General features: G+C 35.9%; 1 protein-coding gene across 2 annotated transcripts in view; it reads right to left on the bottom strand.

Annotated features, from left to right (window-relative positions):
- Positions 1-23,678, bottom strand: part of FSTL5 (follistatin like 5) — an 874,271-nt gene that overhangs the window by 350,407 nt on the left and 500,186 nt on the right. The window lies entirely within an intron of this gene.

Genomic DNA, 23,678 nt, shown 5'->3' with positions numbered 1-23,678 from the left:
GGCTAATTACTTTACAATATTGTAGTGGTTTTTGCCATACATTGTCATGAATCAGCCATGGATTTACATGTATTCCCCATCCCGATCCCCCCCTCCCACCTCCCTCTCCCCCCGATCCCTCTGGGTCTTCCCAGTGCACCAGGTCCAAGCACTTGTCTCATGCATCCAACCTGGGCTGGTGATCTGTTTCACCATAGATAATATACATGTTTCAATGCTGTTCTCTCAAAACATCCCACCCTCGCCTTCTCCCACAGAGTCCAAAAGTCTGTTCTGTACATCTGTGTCTCTTTTTCTGTTTTGCATATAGGGTTATCATTAGCATCTTTCTAAATTCCATATATATGTGTTAGTATACTGTAATGGTCTTTATCTTTCTGGCTTACTTCACTCTGTATAATGGGCTCCAGTTTCATCCATCTCATTAGAACTGATTCAAATGAATTCTTTTTAATGGCTGAGTAATATTCCATGGTGTATATGTACCACAGTTTCCTTATCCATTCGTCTGCTGATGGGCATCTAGGTTGCTTCCATGTCCTGGCTATTATAAACAGTGCTGTGATGAACATTGGGGTGCACGTGTCTCTTTCAGATCTGGTTTCCTCGGTGTGTATGCCCAGAAGTGGGATTGCTGGGTCATATGGCAGTTCTATTTCCAGTTTTTTAAGAAATCTCCACACTGTTTTCCATAGCGGCTGTACTACCATGTTTATTTAACTTATATGCAGAGCATATCAGGTGAAATGCCAGGCTGGATGAAGCACAAGCTGGAATCAAGATTGCCAGGAGAAATATCAATAACCTCAGATATGCAGATGACACCACCCTTATGGCAGAAAGTGAAGAAGAACTAAAGAGCCTCTTGATGAAAGTGAAAGAGCTGGCTTAAAACTCAACATTCAGAAAACTGAGATCATGGCATCTGGTCCCATCACTTCATGGTGAATAGAAGGAGAAACAATGGAAACAGTGACAGACTATTTTGGGGGGTTCCAAAATCACTGCAGGTGGTGACTACAGCCATGAAATTAAAAGATGCTTGCTCCTTAGAAGAAAAGCTATGATCAACCTAGAAAGCATATTAAAAAGCAGACATTACTTTGCCAACAAAAGTCATCTAGTCAAAGCTATGGTTTTTCCAGTAGTCATGTATAGATGTGAGAGTTGGACTATAAAGAAAGCAGAGTGCCAAAGAATAGATGCTTTTCAACTGTGGTGTTGGAGAAGACACTTCAGAGCCCCTTGGACTGCAAGGAGATCCAACCAGTCAATCCTAAAGGAAATCAATCCTGAATATTCGTTGGAAGGACTGGTGCTGAAGCTGAAACTCCAATACTGTGGCAACCTGATACGAAGAACTGACTCATTTGAAAAAACCCTGGTGCTGGGAAAGACTGTAGGCGGGATGAGAAGGGGACAACAGAGGATGAGATGGTTGGATGGCATCACCAATTAATGGACATGAGTTTGAGTAAGCTCCAGGAGTTGGTGATGGACGGGGAAGCCTGGCCTTCTGAAGTTCATGGGGTCACAAAGAGTGAGACACAACTGAGCGACTGAACTGTTCACTGATCTCCATGAAAATTCAGCATATAAATTACCCATGGTCCTGTCCCAAATTCAGAGGCAAAGAAAAGACTGTAAATCTTGTCTTCATTGTAACCCATGTAGATCCCTTGTCTACTTTTTTTTTTTTCACCTTTGTCTACTTCCGAAAACTGGAGAGTCTTCAAAGCTTAAGTTTATGCAAAATGTACTAATCCTCTGCACTGCATCTCTTATTTTACTTTAAATTTATCAAAGATAAGAGGTACTTGTTTGATAGTTTACATTTGCACTATATATTTTCTAAAATAATATTGCTCCATCCTTAATGCATAGTTGTATTTTAAAAATATTAACCAACAAAATAATAAAAATATGAAATCCATAGAAAATTGAAAAAATGCTGAGTTTGGAATCAAAAACAAAACTATATTCTTGTTGATGTTTTCTTAAAGCTATCTTATACCATATGAATCATCTAACACTAAGATTTTCTAGGGTCTACTTAATATCAAAAAAAGGCATTATATAAATTGCTTTAAATTTTTTTCAAATTAGAAAATACTGTCATTGTATCTGTATTTTCTTTTGTGGCTGTGATTTTTTTTCTAAATTTCCCCTCATTTTTAATGATTATGTATATTTTTAAAAGCTGGAGAAAGGGATATGAATTGTACAATAGAAAAAGTGTTTCATCTTATTATTTGCCTATCAGGCCCAAATATGATGCTGATTGTAGATCTACGAAAATATATATCAGGAATACTTCTCAATATTTCTTTCAAATGTTGCATTTATATAAAAATTTTTTACAACATTACACAGAATATTTATGAAATGTCAAATGTAACCTAATGTTAATTTGCTAATTTGTTTTTTTTTTTTAGTGCAGTTTATCATAACTATTGTAGTATCATGTAAGTCTAAAAAAATCCACTATGTATTGGTTATTTATCATCTAAAGTGACACAAAAATTAGCCACTGTTTTGCCTTCAAGTTATCTGTTGCTATGTTTCACAACATGGCTTGAAAAATTTCAGGGACCTGAAGCAACTTTTATAAATAAAAATGTATAACACTTTTATCATTTTACATATACTCCTTTAATTTTGAAAATATTCCAGCAAAACCTAAAAAAATCTATTTTTGATGCACAATTACAAAAACTTTGGCTAATTAGTATATATTTGAAGACTTCATCCTATTTTTCATATAATCTAATTGCATCATCAAAAGAATTATTTAAAGTCTTCTCAGGAATTCCCTTACAGTCTAGTGATTATGATTCTATGCTCTCACTGCTGAGGGCCTGGGTTAAATCCCTGATTGGGGAATTATAATCCCACAAGCCAGGTGGTGTGGTCAAAATTTTTTTAAAAAATTGAAAATTAAAAAATTAAAAATAAGAAATCAATAAGAGATACAATAAGTTCTATAATATATATGCCATAAATTATAATAATGATCAGAAAGTAAGAAATTGATTAAAATTTATTAGTTTATTCTTGAGCTTTTATTTTTATTCTATTTTTTTTCTTGAGCTTTTAGAGTGGAACAGGAAATTAAAAACAGTATTTAATGGTAATAATAGTGATACAGTACAGATCATTTTATTATTATTTATTTCAAAGCCATTTAATATTCTAAGATATATGTTTAGAATATATGAATAAATGACAATTATTTGCTCATTTTAAGAACGTCTGCATACCAGATAGTTAAATAGAAAACCAAGCTCAAAATAGCTTGGACAAAATTAGGGAGGCATGCTTTCTACAAGGCAGTTAAGAACTACATCTGGTCTGGCTTTAGACATTGATTGTTCAAAGGTTCCAAACTATGTTATCAAACTAGATTTATGACCAAGTGAGATTTATCTTATAAATCTAAGATTGGTTCAACACCTGAAGATCCATTAATGTCATATACCATATCAGTAGAATAAAGAAAAAAATACACAATCATCTGAATAGATGTGGGAAAAGTATTTGACATATCCTCCAAATTTTAGTGATGAAAACACTCAATATTTAGAAGTTAGAGGGGAAATTCCTAAGCCTGATAAAGAATATCTGTGGAAATACCACAGTTAGCATCATGTTTAATTTGAAAGACTTAAGCTTTTCCTCCTAAGATCAGAGAAAAGAAACAATAGCTTTCTATACTATTTGATATTATAGAGAAAGTTGAGGTGAATGTGGAGTACGGAATTTCTTTGGAGGATTTTAGAAATGTTCTAAAATTGATTGTGGTGAAGGTCACACAGTTCTCTGTATATACTAAGGAACTACTGAACTGTACATATGAAATATGTGAATAGAATTGTAAGTATATGAATTTATCCTTTGATAAAGTTATTTTTTAAAAGTAATAAGCATAGGGCCAAGATTTGCTGTTATGTAGGAGGAAAAAAAGTACTGGTAAGCATTCTTAAATTCTTTTGACCATTATGTTAAATCATTTGATCTTCAGGTCAACCTTTCTAGTAGTGACTGAAAGACCCATTACATGCTCACAATGAATACAATGAAGGCCTCACCGCAGAATTAGATTGAGACTAAAAGGCTTTGAAAACATTGATCTGTAAAGTGGTTACCTGACAAGAAAAAAAAAAAAAACACTTGGAAAATACAGTCATTTGCCAATAATACACAGCTGCCAGATTCAAATGAACAAGTGTTCAGTAGTATAATGCATAGTTAATGAACCTGGTGAATAAGTCCTAACTTGCCCCCAGCAACTGTTTGACTTAAAGGAGTACTTTCTTGGTCAGCTTACTGTAAATAACAAAGAATTGAAAGGTAAATTATGAATAATAATAATAAAGTGACAAGAAAAAACTGCACCAAAATGTATTTTACCCACATGCATGTTATTATTAGTTTTGCCTGGGTGTCTGCTGTTGTCCTCGCACAAGCAGTTGAGGTGTGAATGTTTCAAAGAAAGTTTCTCAGGCCACAAGCAGTATCACTTGTTCTGTCAAGTGGGGTTTCCTGGGTGAGTACTTTAAGGACAAAGTTGGGCAATACAAGGTCAAGTGTGTTTCCTTGCTCTATGCATTACTTTGAAAAGCTAATATTCACCATAACTTTCAACATTTTCTTAATACCCTTCAATTATATTAGAAAATATCTCATAAATTCTATCAGAGTGTAAAATAATGCCTTCCTTATAAAAAGAATGAAAAAATGATTAATACCTGAAATCTCACTAAACAAGGTGAAGACATTTGCCTATCCATTGAATATCACAACACATACATAAACACACACACATGCACATACACACACACACTTCACTACATCTAGCTCTAGAGATGTTTAAAGTTTTCCTTAATTGTATTATTCTTTCCATCATGTTTCATAATTCACTTTTTACCCTAACATGACAAAAATAGTCATATTTTTATGCAAATATCTTTTCATTTATAAAGCCTTTCTTTTTTGTACACTTTAGTTTACTCTTCTTTATTTTTAATTATAGGATAATTGCTTTACAATATTGTCCTGGTTTCTGCCATATATCAACATAAATCAGCCATAAGTTATACCTGTTCACTGCCTCTAGAAACCCCCTCCCACCTCCCAGAAGAATTTAGTGAGTAGCACTGAAATGTATGCATTAGCATGTGTAAAATTAGAGTCGGTGGAAATTTTCCTGATGACACAGGGAACTCAAATCTGATGCTCTGTGTTAACTAGATCACTCTTGATAGGTTTGGATTGTTTTGCATTTTCTCTACTTAGACTTGGAATGTTTATTAATGGATATGCTTTTTGACTTTAATGCCAGATTGTGCTCTTTTATACTCCTAGGGAATACCTTATCCATAACCTTGTGGAAATTGCATTGCCACTTTTTTCAACCTATTATATTTGCAAATATTTAAAACAATCTCATTGTGTCAGATTTTCTTTTTCTATTGACTATGGAGCTGACAAATGTTTCCTATTGGTTGGGCACTTGCATTACTACTTTTTAAAACTGCTTCTTTCCCCAAACTTTTCTTTGGGAAAAACTGCTTCAGGAGCTTCTCTTCCAAAGGGAAAACCCAGGGGGCAGGCAGACATTCATTAAAATGTGTGAAATGGTCTAATGTCATCTCAGGACACCCTTTCTCACACAAAGAAAATGTAAATCACACCTGAAATTCTCATTCAGGTTACTCAGAACCAGAATGCAACATAAGAACATTGTATTCTGAGTCCTGTGTTTTTTGTTGTTGTTTTTTTTTCTTTTCAGTTAAAGTGAATTCCATCTTACTTAATTCTACATTCATTCTCTACTTAATGTTCAGACATAAAACATTTCATAAACAATATACACAATGAGGCCATTGTGTGGAATACAAAGAGAAAAAAAAATGGGATTCAAATCTCCTAATCCTTTAACAAATCTCCTAATCCAGTCACCTGCCTCCTGTGATGAACACTGGCTCTGTGAGCAGGATTTGCTGTGCTGCTGACCAGATTCCAGCTTCCTGTCCTCCATCTCCCTCTCATCTGCTTAGCTTTGTAGTTATTTCAATGTCACCTTTACACACTAACCAGTCTCTTCTAGAAGCAAGGAAACAGAAAAGTATCAGCTCTAATTAAAAATATTTGTTTTAGAGACAAGCCACAGTTCCTATACAGGGAGAAATAAACTTTGATTTGTGCTTTGTTGATTACAGAACCAAACAAGTGCAGCTTCATTTCAGTAGAAGAGTTGGTTTTATTGGGTTTTTTTTTTGACAAAAAGTCTTGAGGTTACTTTCTCTGTATAGTGCATGCTTCATCATTCAGTTGTGTCTGACTTTTTGTGACCACCATGGACTATAGCCTGCCAGGCTCCTCTGTCCATGGGATTCTCCACACAAGAATACTGAAATGAGTAGTCATTCCCTTCTCCAGGGAATCTTTCAATATGTAGTAAATATAAGACTAACAGTTACAATGTCAGTTTAAAAATATTGTTTACATTTTAGACTTGAAGAAATATAATAAATTTAATGGTTTTACCAGTTTTAAAGCAACAATATTTCACAGAAAGACTAGATAAAATGTTTAAACAATGAAGAAATTTGACTATTTAAAATAATGTATGATATAGAATGGAATATTGCTCAGTCACTAAAAGAAACAAAATAGGGTCATTTGTAGAGATGTAGATGGACCCAAAATCTGCCACATGGAGTGAAGTAAGTCAGAAAGAGGAAAATAAAAATGGTGTATTAACACATATATGTGGAATCTAGCAAAATGATACTGCTGAACATATTTCCAAAGAAAAATAGAGATGCAGATATAGAAAACAGACATGTGGACACAGAAGGGAAAGGTGTGAGAAACTGGGAAATTAAGGTTAACATATATACACTACCATGTGTAAAATAGGTAGCTAGTGGGAAGCTGCTCTATAGGGAGCATGGTCCTGTGTTTTGCGAAGACTTAGAGGGGGTGAGATGGGAGAGGAAGGTAGGAGGGAGACTCAAAAGGGAAGGAATACATGTATATTTATAGCTAATTCATTTCACTGTAAAGAAGAAAATAACACACAATTCTAAAGCAGTTATATTCCAATAAAAATAAAATAATTAATGTAGCTATATTATGAATAGAGCCAGAATCGCTGCAATGAGAAAGAAATATCTTAAGAAGGATGGCAGGGAAAAGAGAAAAATGCACTGTGAATCTACTGCTTGTGAGTCATTTAATATATATATGTAGGTTTCTCCTTCCTTCTGAAAAAAGAAACCAAAGGGCAGAAAGGGCATTAGGATGAACTATGCCAAACTGATGATTTTGTCTGTCAAAATTCTTTTGTCTGGTGACCAAGTATTTGATCCCCATTAATGGTTCACGGCCTTGTCATGGTAAAGGGGCTAGCATAATTTAATGAAGCTGTGAGCCATGCTATGCAGGACCACCCAAGATGGATGGGTCCTTGTGGAGAGTTTTGACAAACCGTGATCCGCTGGTAAGCCTGGCATGCTGCAGTCCATGGGGTTGCAAAGTCAGACACAATTTGGATACTGAAGAGCTACCACAAGTATTTGATAATAATCGATCCTTCTCTCCCTATTGAAATAGTTTCTTCATTTGGCTTCTCGAATGATACACTGTGCAGCTGTGATTTTGTTGTTGATTCCAGTTTTACTGTCTACTCGTTTTCACCTTTTTGCTGGAGGTTTCACCTTCCTGATTTTCAGAGGGTAGAGTGCAGCCTCGCTCACAACTCAGAATATTCACGGGAGTTCCTCACTACCCATGGTTTAAAGTGCTACCTATTTGTACATACAATGTCAATCTCTCTTCTAAGCGCCAACTGAACATTTCCACTTGGATGTTCATAGTTACCTAAACATATTTGCTCTCATTATCTTCCCCCATCAAGGGAAGCAACAACTCATTTGTTGAAGTGTTCTGAGCAAAATTCTGAGTTATCATTGATTTTCCTTTCTCACCCACTCTATACTTGATCAAAACTTATGCTCTATGAAAGATAAAATATTTGAATAAGTATATGAGTAATCTCCAGCCTGGAATAGACCAAAACCCACCTTCCAATCAATTACTTCCAATCATGCCCTCTCTTATTCCATAGACTATTCTCTTTGCAGCCATCAGAAAAATTCCATTAAAAAGGTGATGATTGATCTTCTATCAGATTCAGAATTAAGATCAAAATTCTTATCAAGTATCTACATAACCCAGTGACTGTTCATCTCCTAATGACCTCTTTTCACCCCCTCCAAAAATAATGGAAGCTCTTTGAGACTATGTATTTTATTTACCTTTTTATCCATAGTGGCAAGTGAATGACATACAATTTTTGTTAACTGAAGGAAAGAATGAGTTTATTGGTTCAATCAAGAAAAGAGAATCCTTTTTGAGAGTTCCCTTGGACAGCAAGGAGATCAAGCCAGTCAATCCTAAAAGAAATCAACCATAAATATTCATTGGAAGGACTGATGCTGAAGCTATAGCTGAAGCTCCAATATTTTGGCTACCTGATGTGAAGAGCTGGCTCATTGGAAAAGACCCTGAGGCTGGGAAAGATTGAGGGCAGGAGGAGAAGAGGATGACAAAGGATGAGATGGTTGGATGGCATTACCGACTCAATGGACATGAGTTTGAGCAAACTCCAGGGAATAATGAAGGACAGGGAAGGCTGGCATGCTTCAGTTCATGGGGTCACAAAGAGTTGGACATGAGTGAGTGACTAAACAATAGCAACAATAACAAAAGAGACTGTTCTGATTTTATTCAGGTCATGGCATTGAAGATAGACTGAAGGAGTTAGGGGAAATAATCTGTGTAGTAGTTTCAATACAAACTTCAAAATGGTTTGAATATTTTCATGGCTAGCATGGAGAAAAACTATTTGGTTAAAACTAAAAATACTGGTTTTATTTTTATGTGAGCTTGAAATTCACTTTTTTGGAACAGACTTTCCCTTTGTTTTGGAAAATTGCCTTTAGTAGGCTTTTTGATTCTTGGTTAAGACATGAATGTAGTGACATTACCTGAATGCCCATTTTTTGCACTGAGAAATTAAATGCTCTTTTTATTAATGGAAATTGACAGATTTACATTGATGAAGATCATGTTTTCTTTAGAGATTTCATTTCTAAACAAATATTTAGACTGTGTTGGGTCTTAGAGCTCATACAACTGAGTGTATTAATAGAAAAGACTATGTCTTCCTCTTCATTATGAGATATTATTACTGATTTCACAGCAGTCATTCTTTTTGCAGAGCTTAGCATGACAGCAGACCTTACCCACTGCCCAAGTGGACAGAGACTCAAAGTACACAGATATAACTTCAAAAGCATACCTCTTGTGTAAATGTGTAAATGAATGCATTTACTATCATATCCACCTCAAAATCCCCATCAGTTCTATTCAGTTCAGTCACTCAGTCATGTTCCGCCCTTTGCTACCCCATGGACTGCAGAATGCCAGGCCTCCCTGTCCATCACAACTCCCAGAGTTTACTCAAACTCATGTCCATTGAGTCAGAAATGCCATCAAACCATCTCATCTTCTGTCATCCCCTTCTCCTTCCGCCTTCAATCTTTCCCAGCATCAGGGTCTCGTCAAATTAGTCAGTTCTTCTCATCAGGTGGCCAAAGTATTGGAGTTTCAGCTTCAGCATCAGTCCTTCCAATAATTATCAGGACTAATTTCCTTTAGGATGAACTGGTTGGATCTCCTTGCAGTCCAACACTTAGGAGTTTTCTCCAACACCACAGTTCAAAAGCACCCAATTTTTCAATGCTCAGCTTTCTTTATAGTCCAACTCTCACATTCATACATGACTACTGGAAAAATCATAGCTTTGACTAAGCAGACCTTTGTTGGCAAAGCAATGTCTCTGCTTTTTAATAAGCTAAGTTGGTCATAACTTTTCTTCCAAGGAGCAAATATCTTTTAATTTCATGGCTGCAGTCAGCATCTGCAGTGACTTTGGAGCCCCCAAAAATAAAGTCTGTCACTGTTTCCCCATCTATTTTCCATGAAGTAATGGGACAAGATGCCATGATCTTAGCTTTCTGAATGTTGAGTTTTAAGCCAACTTTTTCACTCTTCTGCTTCACTTTTATCAAGAGGCTCTTTAGTTCTTCTTCGCTTTTTGCCATAAGGATAGTGTCATCTGCATATGTGAGGTTATTGACCCCCATACTGTCAAGTAAACAAATCGACCTTTTCAGAGAATCCTGTTCTCAGATCCTTAGATTTGTGCAAAGGAAGTCTGGTTAAGGGAAAGAATACATTTCTTGTGGTCAGCTGTGTGTTGTTAAACATGATTTTTATAGGTTGTTGTTTGGTCATTAATTTGTGTCTGACTCTTTTGTAACCCCGTGTACTTAGCTCACCACGCCACTCTGTCCGTGGAAGGATTTCCCAGGCAAGAATACTGAAGTGAGTTGCCATTTCCTTCTCCAGGGGATGTTCCCGTCCCAGTGATCAAACCTGCATCTCCTGCATTAGTAGGCAGATTCTTTACCTCTGAGTGACCAGAGTTTTTGCATAAAACCATGTAACTAATTTTTATTAATTTAATATGATATTTAATTTTTAAAAAATTGTAAACCAACATATATTTATTCAGTTTTTTTAATATTGTTGAATTAGTCTACTTTCTGATAAGGATGTAATTAAAATAAAAATGTTCATCATATTTCATTTCTGTTTAGGTGAAAGTATTTAATGAATTATGTATTTACATATATAAAGACATATCTATTTTACCATTGAATATGTTAATAGTTACCTAAATAATTTTAAAAATAATTTTCTTGACAGATGTAATACACAGTATGTATTAAATCAATTTAGTCTCAGAAATATTAATTCCAAATATTATAGAACTTTATTATGTATTATGCCATCTAGGAGAAAAAAATCTACATTTATTGCCTGATATTTGAAATCATTGCATATTGTGTTTTTAAAAAATCAACTGGTGTGCTTTTAAAACAATTGCTGTATCTTATTTATAATCAGTGATACAAACTTTGGAAGATTCTGGCTGTTGTTTTAAAATGCTTTTCTTTAACTATAATGGATTATACTGACCTATAATTCCATAACTGAAAAGAGAAATTGAACTTGATCTTTATCATATTTTCATTTTTTATTATCAATGATATTTGAAGCCAGAGATATCTTTATATACTAAGTAAGGAATGCACTTAGATTACTATATTTGACTAATATTTGAGCAGCATCTTGGGGCAATTTGACAGAATTATTATCATTTTTATGTTCCTCATTAAATGGTTTTCTCTCAAAATTAGTATTTCTTATATTCCCCATCTCTAAATTATGGTACTTATGGTATAAATTATGCAATACACATCAATAAATAAAAACATATTAAAGCAATAACACCACAGTGGCTATACTCTACCAAGTAATAGTTTGAAGGAAGATCTGCATCCTTATATGTTTATTTTATTTCCACTGACACAGATGTTTATGTGCTATTTAAATTAGTTACTAAATTTTTGCTTTAAAAGGAAGGAGTAATAAAATCAAGACTTAGATATTCCTTTGGAAGCCACTAGATATCCACAGGTTGCATCTGGGAAATATTGATACCAACAATTCTTATATAAACCTTCAACTATAATGACATCAAAACAAAACAACAACAAAGTCAACTGTGAAGATTTACTGGTTAAAAACTGAGCTGCTTAGGTGAGTCAGAAAGTGGAAATCCAAGTCCCACCCCCAGATTTTCCCTCACTTCCTATAAACAACCTCTGAGCTTTTCTTGTAGGCAGACTCCTAGAATCTTTCACATTTTGAAAACTGTAAACACCATCCCATGTAGATGAGCTTATCTTTGAAATGAAGCTCCTTAATAGAAAATTTCAAGCGCTCCCTTTGGTAAAGATTATACAAAAAGTACGGAGTGAATTTTAAAACAGTCCACAGAGTTAGTCTCAAAGAGCATAATCACGTATCATTATACTGGTGAACTAGAGGTCAAAGTAATTGAATTTGTAAAGAGGCACAAAGGATATCTGGTGAATTAAATTATAATTAGAGTGTGATAACATCTGATACATAATGTGAATGCAAATATAAATGGAAAAATACTTTAGTTTTTTTCTTTTATTTCTCTGGAATAACATGCCTAACTTCTACTACCTTGTCTTAAAGATTATGTGGGTGTCTGGGACTAGTTACCAGAAATGTTAATATTACTTTATTTTTATTCTCTCACTGATTTGAAAGCACAGCTGGGAAATTAAATGCAAATGCAAATATTTCCTTAGCAAAATTCTTTGTACTCTTAAAAATCACTGGTATCTGTTTGTTTTAATGACAAACCCTATCAGCCATTTGTCATTATTAATTAGCAACATGGATTTGATTCAAAAATAATAGTCAGGTCATCTAAGTCTTTTTGGAGTATTCCTTTCCAGTCTCTTTCTGGCTATAAAACTATTGAATTTCAAATAATTTTCTCTCCTATCCTACAGATGAATCTCATTTGATGTTCAACTCACATTCCATATTTCTCCTTTTAGTTCATTTATTTTGGGTGATTTCCCCTCCTGGTATTTCCAGTTCCTTTAAATATTCTGATGTATGTAAATTGCAATAATGTATTTCTCTATAATGGCACTGTTGATCAATCTATATGCAGAACTAAGCCCATGGCACTTAACCAGCTACTCTCTCCTTCTAGACAATTTCCATTTGAATCATTCTCACAGCTTTTATTCACCTAAATTTATTGAATTATATTCTTAGCCAAACTACTTTTAAATGGCATATCTCGTAAGACATGACTGATTAGCTTTTCAGGCTAAATATACTAAATGTCACTAGAAGGGGATCATGAAAGCATGTTAATCCTTTTGGGACACTAGAATGCCACAGAGGCTTCTGGGCCCTGAATAACTGTTGTTAAAGCATGTCTTTATTAAAAATACTCAGTAAGAGATATATATGACTTTTTCTAAGGGTAACCCTCACATTTATAGAAGACCAACTATTTTGCTTTCTAGAGAATGCCTCATTTTATAAGAATAGACATCTGCAAGGCCAAGTCATCCAAGAGGCCGCCAGGAAGTGCATTTCTGTAATAAGAATGCATCTTTATAATTAATGTGCACAACTAAGACATATTTTCTCATGCAGAAATGCTATTTGTAAAGAAATGAAGAAATATAGAGGTTTATAGCTAGAAACATATTTGATTAGCAGTTTCCTTCATCTACTAAAATATATGAAGATAACAATATAAAAAAAAACACACTGATAAGCAATTTATTGGTAGACTATAGAGAGATTATCTACTTACTGTAACACTGATTGAGCTTGACAAAGAAAGAAAGATCAGTGGGCAGTTTGTGCTTCTTTGTAAATTAAGCAATTGATTCCCGTCCTTCTCTTTGCTCTCTAAATAGGAGATCAAGAATCTGTCCCAGACAGAATATTAGGCAGCGTGCAATGTTTTTAGGGCACCCTAAATGCTGAAACTTTTCTTCCATTTGCTCTCTACTCATCTTTCTATGTGCTCAGTAGCGCAGTATGTCAGACTCTTTGCGACCCATGGACTGTAGCCCTCTAGGTTCCTCTGTCCATGGAAATATCCAGGCTAGAATACTGGAGTGGGTTGCCATTTCCTCCTGCAGAGGACCTTCCTGACCCAGGGATCGAAACTGGGTCTCTTGTATCTCCTCACTGGCAGGAGGATTCTTTACCACTAGTGCCACCTGGGACTTTATTATCAATGAAATCATTATCATGTGACTGGCAAATTCTTCTGGAAATAATTCATTGCTAATGCAATGAAAAATGGTTTTTTCAACCCATCACCATGTTTCAAGAAGAGCTATATTATACATCACCCTGGATCATCAAGAATCTTGTTTTAGAAGTCTCTGAACTTCTAAAGCTTTAGAGACTTCTAAAAAGGTGGCTCCTAGCCTCAGTGGTAAAGCGTCTACCTGCTAAACTAGTTCAGCCACTATGGAGAACAGTGTGAAAATTCCTTAAAAAACTGGAAATAGGACTGTCTTCAGTTCAGTTCAGTTCACTTCAGTCACCCAGTCGTGTCTGATTCTTTGCAACCCCATGAATCGCAGCACGCTAGGTCTCCCTGTCCATCACCAACTCCTGGAGTTTACCCAAACTCATGTCCATCGAGTCGGTGATGCTATCCAACCATCTCATCCTCTGTTGTCCCCTTCTCCTCCTGCCCCCAATCCTTCCCAGCATCAGGGTCTTCACATCAGCTTATGCGAAGAGTTGACTCATTGGAAAAGAACTGTCATACAACCCAGCAATCCCACTGCTGGGCATACACACCAAGGAAACCAGACTTGAAAGAGACACATGTACCCCAGTGTTCACCACAACACTGTTTACAATAACCAGGATATGGATGCAACATAAAGTCCATCAGCAGATGAATGGATAAGACATTTGTGGTACATACACACAATGGAATATTACTCAGCTATTAAAAGAATGCATTTGAATCAGTTCTAATGAGATGGATGAAACTGGAGCCTATTATCAGAGTGAAGTAAGTCAGAAAGAAAAGCACTGATACAGTATATTAACACATATATATGGACTTTAGAAAGATGGTAACAATGACCCTATATGTGAGAAAGCAAAAGAGACACAGATATAAGCAATAGACTTTTGGACTCTGTGGGAGAAGGTGAGGGTGGGAAGATTTGAGAGAATAACATTGAAACAAATATATTACCATATTTGAAATAGATCACCAATCCAAGTTTGATGCATGAAACAGGGCATTCAAAGCCTGTGTACCAGGACAACACAGAGGGGTGGGATGGGGAAGAGGGGGGGATGTGGGAAGGGGATTCTGGATGGGGAACACATGTACACCTGTGACTGACTTATGTCATTGAGGTTTCCCTCGCGGCTCAGATGGTAAAGCGTCTGCCTGCAATGCGGGTGACCCAGATTTGGTGCCTGGGTTGGGAAGACCTCCTGGAGAAGGAAATGGCAACCCACTCCAGTATTCTTGCCTGGAGAATCCCATGGACAGAGGAGCTGGTATGTTACTGTCCATGGGGTTGCGAAGAGTTGGACACGACTGAGCGACTTCACTCACTCACTCACTCATGGCAAAAACCACCAAAATATTGTATAGTAATTAGCCTCCAATTAAAATGAATAAATAAATTAAAAAGAAATTCTGCTTGTCAATGCAGGAGACCCGGGTTTGGTACCTGGGTTGGAAAGATCCCATGGAGAAGGGCACAGCAATTCACTCCAGTATTCTTGTCTGGGAAACTCCATGGACAGAGGAGCCTGGTGGGCTATAGTCCATGTGATTGCAAAAAGCCAGACACAGTTGAGCTCCTACATGCAGGGCCCCAGGGGATGGAGCATCACTGGGCTGGCTTTTACAGTGGATTCCAAATAAAAAGTTCTTCCCTCACTGCAATTCCCAAATGCCCAAAATTTTCCATAGAGTGGGATACCTCTCACCTCAACAGATTTCTGCCTATTTTACAGAAGTGTCCTCAGGAAAAGATGCCCTCTGAATGTTATTTACAAAATGTACATTTAAAAGACAATAAATGGTAATAAAGGGAAAGGAATATTAACGGTACACTGAAAGTTGAAAGTCGCACCATCATGTCTGACTCTTTGGTAGCTGTTCTCTTCTCCAGGGGATCTTCCCAACACTGAGGTTGAACCCAACTCTCCTGCATTGCAGGCAGATTCTTTACCAGCTGATCCACCAGGGAAGCCCAAGAATACTGGACTGGATAGCCTATCCCTTCTCCAGGGGATCTTCCTGGCTCAGGAATTGAACCAGGGTCTCCTGCACTGCAGATGGTTTCTTCATCAACTGAGCTACCAGGGAAGCAAAAGGTACACTGGATCCTCCGAAATGGAATGGTTTAAAAAAGCTAGATGATGCCTAGCAAACTCAGATGAGCTTAAAAGTGAAAACATATATATATATATATATATATACTTATTTTCTGAAAGCTGAACTTAAACACTAGCATCTAGACAGAAGAGTATGTTGAAGAACAAAACAAATCAACATTTGATTTTGAAAATGGTTCTTAATCAGAAGGGAAAAGATATCCAAGGAGAAGAAACATATATTGGAAAATATATCTACAGAAAAAAAAGTTACTTCTTAGGTGGTCAATGAAGTTTGAAATAATATTGTCTATGAAGGAGAATGAAAGGGTGTGAGAAGAATAAAATATTTTTGAAATGATATAAAGGGGAAATAAAAGTAAAGCTGAATTGAATTCAAAGAATGAGGCTCTTGAAAGAAAGATCATAAAGATAGCAAAATTGCATTAGCAGAAAGAAAACTACAGCTGAATCTTGAACAATCCAGGTTTGAGCAGACGAAGTAATGCAAAATCTAATGAGTGATGTTTTAAGCTGGCTTATACTCCACATTCAGAAAAATAAGATCATGGCATCAGGTCCCATCACTTCATGGCAAATAGATTGGGAAACGGTGGAAACAGTGGCAGACTTTATTTTCTTGGGCTCCAAAATCACTGCAGATGGTGACTGAAGCCACGAAATTTAAAGACACTTACTCCTTGGAAGAAAAGCTAAGATAAATCTAGAAAGCATATTAAAAAGCAGAGACATTACTTTGCTGACAAAGGTCCGTCTAGTCAAAGCTATGGTTTTTCCAGTAGTTGTGTATGGATGTGAGAGTTGGACCATAAAGAAAGCTGAGCGCTGAACAATTGATGCTTTTGAACTGTGGTGTTGGAAAAGAGTTTTGAGTGTCCCTTGGACTGTAAAAAGATTAAACCAATTTCTTTCCTTAGGAAATCATCCTGAATATTCATTGGAAGGACTGATGCTGAAGCTAAAGCTCCAATATTTTGGCCACCAGATGAGAGGAACTAACTCATTGGAAAGACCCTGATGCTGGGAAAGATTGAAGATAGGAGGAGAAGGGGACAACAGAGAATGAGATGGTTGGATGGCATCACAAAATTGCTGGACATGAGTTTGAGCAAACCTCAGGAGTTGGTGATGGATGGGGATTCCTGGCTTGCTGCAGTACCTGGGGTCACAAAGGATATGAAACACAACTGAGTGACTAAACTGAACTGAATGAGTGATGTTGAGAAAATTTTTGTAAGGATATAGTAATAAGATGATAAATAAGGATGGGAGTGGGCCACACAAATATATTCATGTTCTTGAGTAGATGCAAGAATGGTCAAATGAGAAGTGTCAATAAATAGTGAGATTTTTTTGTAATGAAGAATGGTTACATTCCATGTCCAGTTCTAACTGTTGTTTTCTGACCTGCCTATAGGTTTCTCAAGAGTCAGGTCAGGTGGTCTGGTATTCCCATCTCTTTCAGAATTTTCCACAGTTTATTGTGATCCACACAGTCAAAGGCTGGCATAGTCAATGAAGCAGAAATAGATGTTTTTCTGGAACTCTCTTGCTTTTATGATGATCCAGAGGATGTTGGCAATTTGATCTCTTGTTCCTCTGCCTTTTCTAAAACCAGCTTGAATATCTGGAAGTTCACTGTTCACGTATTGCTGAAGCCTGACTTGGAGAATTTTGAGCATTACTTTACTAGCGTGTGAGATGAGTGCAATTGTGCGGTAGTTTGAGTATTCTTTGGCATTGTCTTTCTTTGGGATTGGAATGAAAACTGACCTTTTCCAGTCCTGTGGCCACTGCTGAGTTTTCCAAATTTGCTGGCATATTGAGTGCAGCACTTTCACAGCATCATCTTTCAAGATTTGAAATAGCTCAACTGGAATTCCGTCACTTCCACTAGCTTTGTTCGTAGTGATGCTTTCTAAGGCCCACTTGACTTCACATTCCAGGATGTCTGACTCTAGGTAAGTGATCACACCATCCTGATTATCTGGGTCATATTAGACAATGATGCAATTTCATTCCTTTTCATTTAGCTGTCCAGTTTTCCCAGCACTACTTAGTGAATAAACTGTATTTTCTCTATTGTGTATTCTTGTTTCCTTTGTCATTAATTAATTTACCATAAGTGCATGGTTTTATCTCTGGACTCTACCCTCTTTTTTTTTTTTCATTTTCATTTATTTAGTTGTTCAATTATAATATACATATTCAGTGGTTTCTGAACTATTAATGCATACTCCCATGAGAAACAAGTTTATCCACAAAAATACAATAGTTATATATAATTTCTTTGTCTGTAGTCTTTTTTGTTTCCCATCCCCCCCCCTCCCACCATACTTTCATGTGCCTTTTTTTGTGCCAGAGCCATATCATTTTGACTGCATTACAGCAGTCTGAAGTCAGGGAGCATGATTTGTCCTACTCTGTTCCTCTTTCTCAAGATTATTTTAGCTATTTGAGAGGTTTTGCATTTCATATAAATTTTAAAATTACTTTTGTAGTCTTGTGAAAAATGCCATTGGTATTGTGATAGGTATATAGCTTCCCTGGTGGCTTGGATGGTAAAGAACTTGCCTGCAGTCCAGGAGATCTGGTTCAATCCCTGGGTTGAGAAAATCACCTGGAGATGGTAATGGCTACCCACTTCATTATTTCCTGGAGAACTCTATCGACTGAGGAGTCTGGCAGGTCACACACACACACATCTACATATTTCATCAAAATAGGTATGACATTTTCATCAAATATGTAGATGCCTTGTGTAGTATGGTCAATTAACAATATTGATTATTCCAGTCTAAGAACATAGAATAACTTTCCAACTGTGTGTGTCATCAACAACTTCTCGCATTAGTGTCTTATAGTTTTTTAAGCACTGGTGTTCTACCTCCTTAGATAGGTTTATTTTATTATTTTTTATGTGATGTCAAATGATAAATGGAATCGCTTCCTTAACTTCTCTTTCTGGAACTTCATTGTTACTGTAGAGAAATAGAAGAGATTTTGATATATATTATTAATTTTGTATCCTCCAACTTTACTGAATTCATTGATGAACTAGTTATTTTCTATAGGTATACCTAAGATTTTCTATACACAGTATAATGCAATTTTAAACGAAGAAATCCTGCCTTTTTTGAACTGAAAAAAATGAAGAAAATTCATATTCCAAACAAAATAAATGGAAATGTTAGTGAAAAGATATCCATATACATTTTAGACAAAACATGTACGTACACATATATATGGGTGTAAACACACACCCATATAAGAAAGAATAACATTATTAACCATTTTACAGATTTCCTAGGTTCAAACCCTGAGTTGGAAAGATCCCCTGGAGAAAGAAATTTTGGCAACCCACTCCAGTATTCTTGCCTGGGCAAGTCCATGGGCAGAGGAGCCCAGCAGGCTGCAGTCCATGGAGTCACAAAACAGTAGCACATGCCTTAGCAGCTGAACACACATAGATTGCCTTTAGAATATAAAATATTAAAAGACATTGTACAGTGTACAGATATGGCCTTTAATGAAAAATTTTTTTGTGTGTTAATATTTGTTGGATTGTTTTAGTCTGGAAACAATAAAGAGACAATCACATATACAACTTTATTTGAAAAGTTATTAATTACATGTCTTATCTGTAAAAACTTTTTGAGGGTTATATCCTAGGTGAATGACATGAATCCAAATTAAATGCTAAGCATTTGGGGAAAGACATGCGAACTTTTAAAACTGAAAATTAGAAATACAAACTTTAATATGAAATATAATACAGTCAGGGCTTTCCCAGTGACTCAGTGGTAAAGAATCCACCTGCTATGCAGGAGATGGAGGAGATATGGGTTTGAACCCTGGGTGGGGAAGAACCCTTGGAGGAGGGCATGGCAACCCATTCCATTTATTCTTGCCTAGAGAATCCCATGGACAGAGGAGTCTGACGGGCTACAGTCCATAGGGTCACAAAGAGTTGGACACAACTGAAGTGAATGCATGCATAATACAATGAATGGAAACAATATGTAGATTCATGAACATCATATTCTAATAATTCATAATTGCTTGTGCATGTTTAGGATGATTCTGGAAATTCACTTAAGTGATTTGTGAAATGGTGAAATTCACCAGGAAGGTGAATTATTTGGGAAAAAAAGAAAGAGCCAAACAATTATGCATCATTGAGTCTATAAATTCTTTAATATTATTCATTTCATATCATATGCATATAATAATAACTTGTCAGATAAAATTGAATGTATATAAAGTATATGAAAATATTGCATAATGCATAATCAATATATTATACCTAATTTTGGAAAAAATTGTTTAAAGGATTTAGTGATAGCAAGCATTTTTGGTAATGCAATTCAGTGCCTCTGTGAAAAGACAAACGCCATAGTATACTTCAATCCTTGGAGTCATCTACATATTCAAGGAGAAAGATTACCTAAATTATAAGAGCAACGATTAGAGTGAGTGTTCTGGCTGTGTTCTAAAGACTTTAAGAGACTATATATACATATTGTCTTTTAGTTCTCATTACCACCCTATTAGATAGGTTGCATTGTAATTCCTATATCATAGCTGAGGAAAGAGTTGATTAAGTAATCTACTTAAGGTAAAAATGAGAGCAGCAGAGTCAGGATGTAAACATAGGCCATCTGGCTCCATAGCACACTGGGCAATTCTGCTTCTACGATGGATTCAAACTAAAAAGACTATTTAGCCATGTGGACAATTTTTCTGTGATGATAATTGAAAAGAATTTGAATGCACTCTAATAAATAATATGAATATAATTCTAAAAGATAACTAAATATATACTATACACAGAAAAATAAACTGTAAGGAAATATTAATAGAGGTTTTAACGGTACTGGCATCACCTATGATTATTATTAAAAGCACCATATTTTATAAGAACTAAAATGTACAATCATCCCTTTCACTATCTTAAATATTAAAAGTATATTATGTGCACATAAATAGTTAAATAATTAAATAAGTGAGTATATAGATAAAACAGTTCATCTGGGAGCTGATATTCTCAAAATACTAAAGATTAAAGAAGTTATTATCAATTAAGAAATCCTAACATTCAAAGAGGCAATCAGTGCTCTCACAAGAAATCAACAAAGAGAAAAACATTTTCATGTAATTTGTATTGCTTCTGTATCTGGATGAACAAAAGCATTAAAGTACAACAAAAGCATATTTTATCTTGTGTATTATATACACAAGTTTTAATTTAAAACTTAAAGAGAAATGAGCTATTTTACAGAGATAATGATTGTCAGAGATATTGCCTGAATAATATGAACCTGAACTAGGAGGCAGATATAAAGCTTCTGTACTGAAAGTTATAGTGGCTGAGGATGTACCCAGGTGAGGGATCCTGGTGTTGCTGAATTTATAAACAGCATTTTGAAAACTGACTTCTTTATTCATCTCATAATACTATATTTTGAGATAATAGTTGCCTTTAATTATTTTTGTTTCAATATATTTTTAAATAACTTGACTTATTAATTCTTCACAAGTATGGAGCCAAAATTAAGTAGAGACTGTGTGTTATTCCTGATTGAAATTCAACCAGATTCAGATATAGCTCCAGCCCCAGGTAGGCACATATAATTTTGCTTCAGTAGTTTTGTGAAGGAGATAAAAAAAAATTATTGAACAAAGAAAGGCTGGCGGATGGGCCAAATATCATTTCACTTTATTTTTTTATTGAATGGCCAAACTGCCAAATTGCTGAACAGTGGTCTGAAAGTTATCATTTGTTCCCTGATTTTTTATGTGGAATTGGGTGGCATTTTTCTCTAATCCTGTATTTAATCTGTTGTGTGTTGAAAGCACATGACTTTATGTACTTATGCCCTTCCCATTACCTACCATAGCATTGGCTTCTGTTTGTCATTAAAGTAGCAACAAATGATAATTGTCAATGCAAGACCAGGCTTTCTGAAACAGGTGATGGCTTAGTTTTGCAAAACTTGAAATAGAGGAAAGATAGCAAAATGTGTTCAAGGAAAAGAGAGTAGCCTTTTAAAAACCATGGTTTATAACAAAGCAAGACATGTCCCAAATATGTTGAAACAAAACCTGTAAGTTATATGAACAGGAAAAAGAGAGAGATAGCTACAATGATGCCTAAAATGAAAGCAGAGAGCAGAATCTATAAAGTCCAGCTTGATCCTCCAAGACAGAGAGACACTTTGAGAGACTTATAGCAGAATAGCAACAGTTTTAAAATTTAGAAATATCACCTTGTTGACAACATTCTTATTGTTGTTTTTCAGTTGCTCGGACATTCTTACTGTTGTTTTTCAGTTGCTTGGTTGTGCTCAACTCTGTGACCCCATGGACTGTAGCACACCAGATTTCTTGTCCTTCACCAACTCCCAGAGCTTGCTCAAATTCATGTCCATTGAGTCAGTGATGCCATCCAGCCTCTCGTCCTGTCATACACTCCTCCTCCTGCCTTCAATCTTTCCCAGCATCAGGGTCTTTACCAAAATGTCAGTTCTTCACATCAAGTGGCCAAAGTATTGGAGCTTCGGCTTCAGCATCAGTCCTTCCAGGGAATATTCAGGATTGATTTCCTTTAGGATTGACTAGTTTGATCTCCTTGTAGTCCAAGGGACTGTCTAGAGTCTTCTTCAACATTCCAGTTCAAAAGCATCAATTCTTTGGCACTCAGCTCTCTCTCCAACTCTTTTATCCATCCATGAGTACTGCATAAATCATAGTTTTGACTTGACAGACCTTTGTCGGCAAAGTAATGTCTCTGCTTTTTAACAAGCTGTCTAGGTTAGTCATAACTTTTCTTCCAAGGAGCAAGTTTCTTTTTATTTCATAGCTGCAGTCACCACCTGCAGGGATTTTGGAGCCCAAGAAAATGAAGTCTGTCACTGTTTCCATTGTTTCCCCATCTATTTGCCATGAAGTGATGGGACTGGATGCCATGATCTTAGTTCTTTGAATGTTGAGTTTTCAGCCAACTTTTTCATTCTCCTCTTTCACCTTCATTAAGAGGTTCTTTATTTCCTCTTTACTTTCTGCCTTATGGGTGGTGTCATATGCATATCTGAGGTTATTGATATTTATCCTGACAATCTTGATCCCAGCTTGTGCTTCATCCAGCCTGGCATTTTTCATGATGTACTCTGCATATAAATTAAATAATCAGGGTGACAGTATACAACTTTGATATACTCCTTTCCCAATTTTGAACCAGTTTGTTGTTCCATGTCTGGTACTAACTGTTCCTTCTTGACCAGCGTACACGTTACTCAGGACACAGGTAAGGTACTCTGATATTCCTGTCTCTTGAAGAATTTTCCACAATTTGTTGTGATCCACATTCAAAAGCTTTAGCGTGGTCAATGAAACAGAAGTAGATGTTTTTCTAGAGTCTCTTGCTTTTTTCTATGATCCACTGGATGTTGGTGATTTGATCTCTGGTTCCTCTGCCTTTTCTAATCCAGCTTGGACATCTGGAAGTTTTCAGTTCACATAATGCTGAGGTCTAGCTTGGAGAATTTTGAGCATTACTTTGCTAGCATGTGAGATGAGTGCAATTGTACAATAGATTGAACATTCTATGGCATTGCCTTTCCTTGGGATTGGAATGAAAACTGACATTTTCCAGTCCTGTGGCCACTGCTGAGTTTTCCAAATTTGCTGGCATATTGAGTGAAGCACTTTAACAGCATCATCTGTCAGGATTTGAAATA

This window comes from Odocoileus virginianus, chromosome 12 (genome assembly GCF_023699985.2).
Source record: "Odocoileus virginianus isolate 20LAN1187 ecotype Illinois chromosome 12, Ovbor_1.2, whole genome shotgun sequence".
Taxonomy (NCBI): domain Eukaryota; kingdom Metazoa; phylum Chordata; class Mammalia; order Artiodactyla; family Cervidae; genus Odocoileus; species Odocoileus virginianus.
This window is presented reverse-complemented; position numbering and strand designations above follow the sequence as displayed.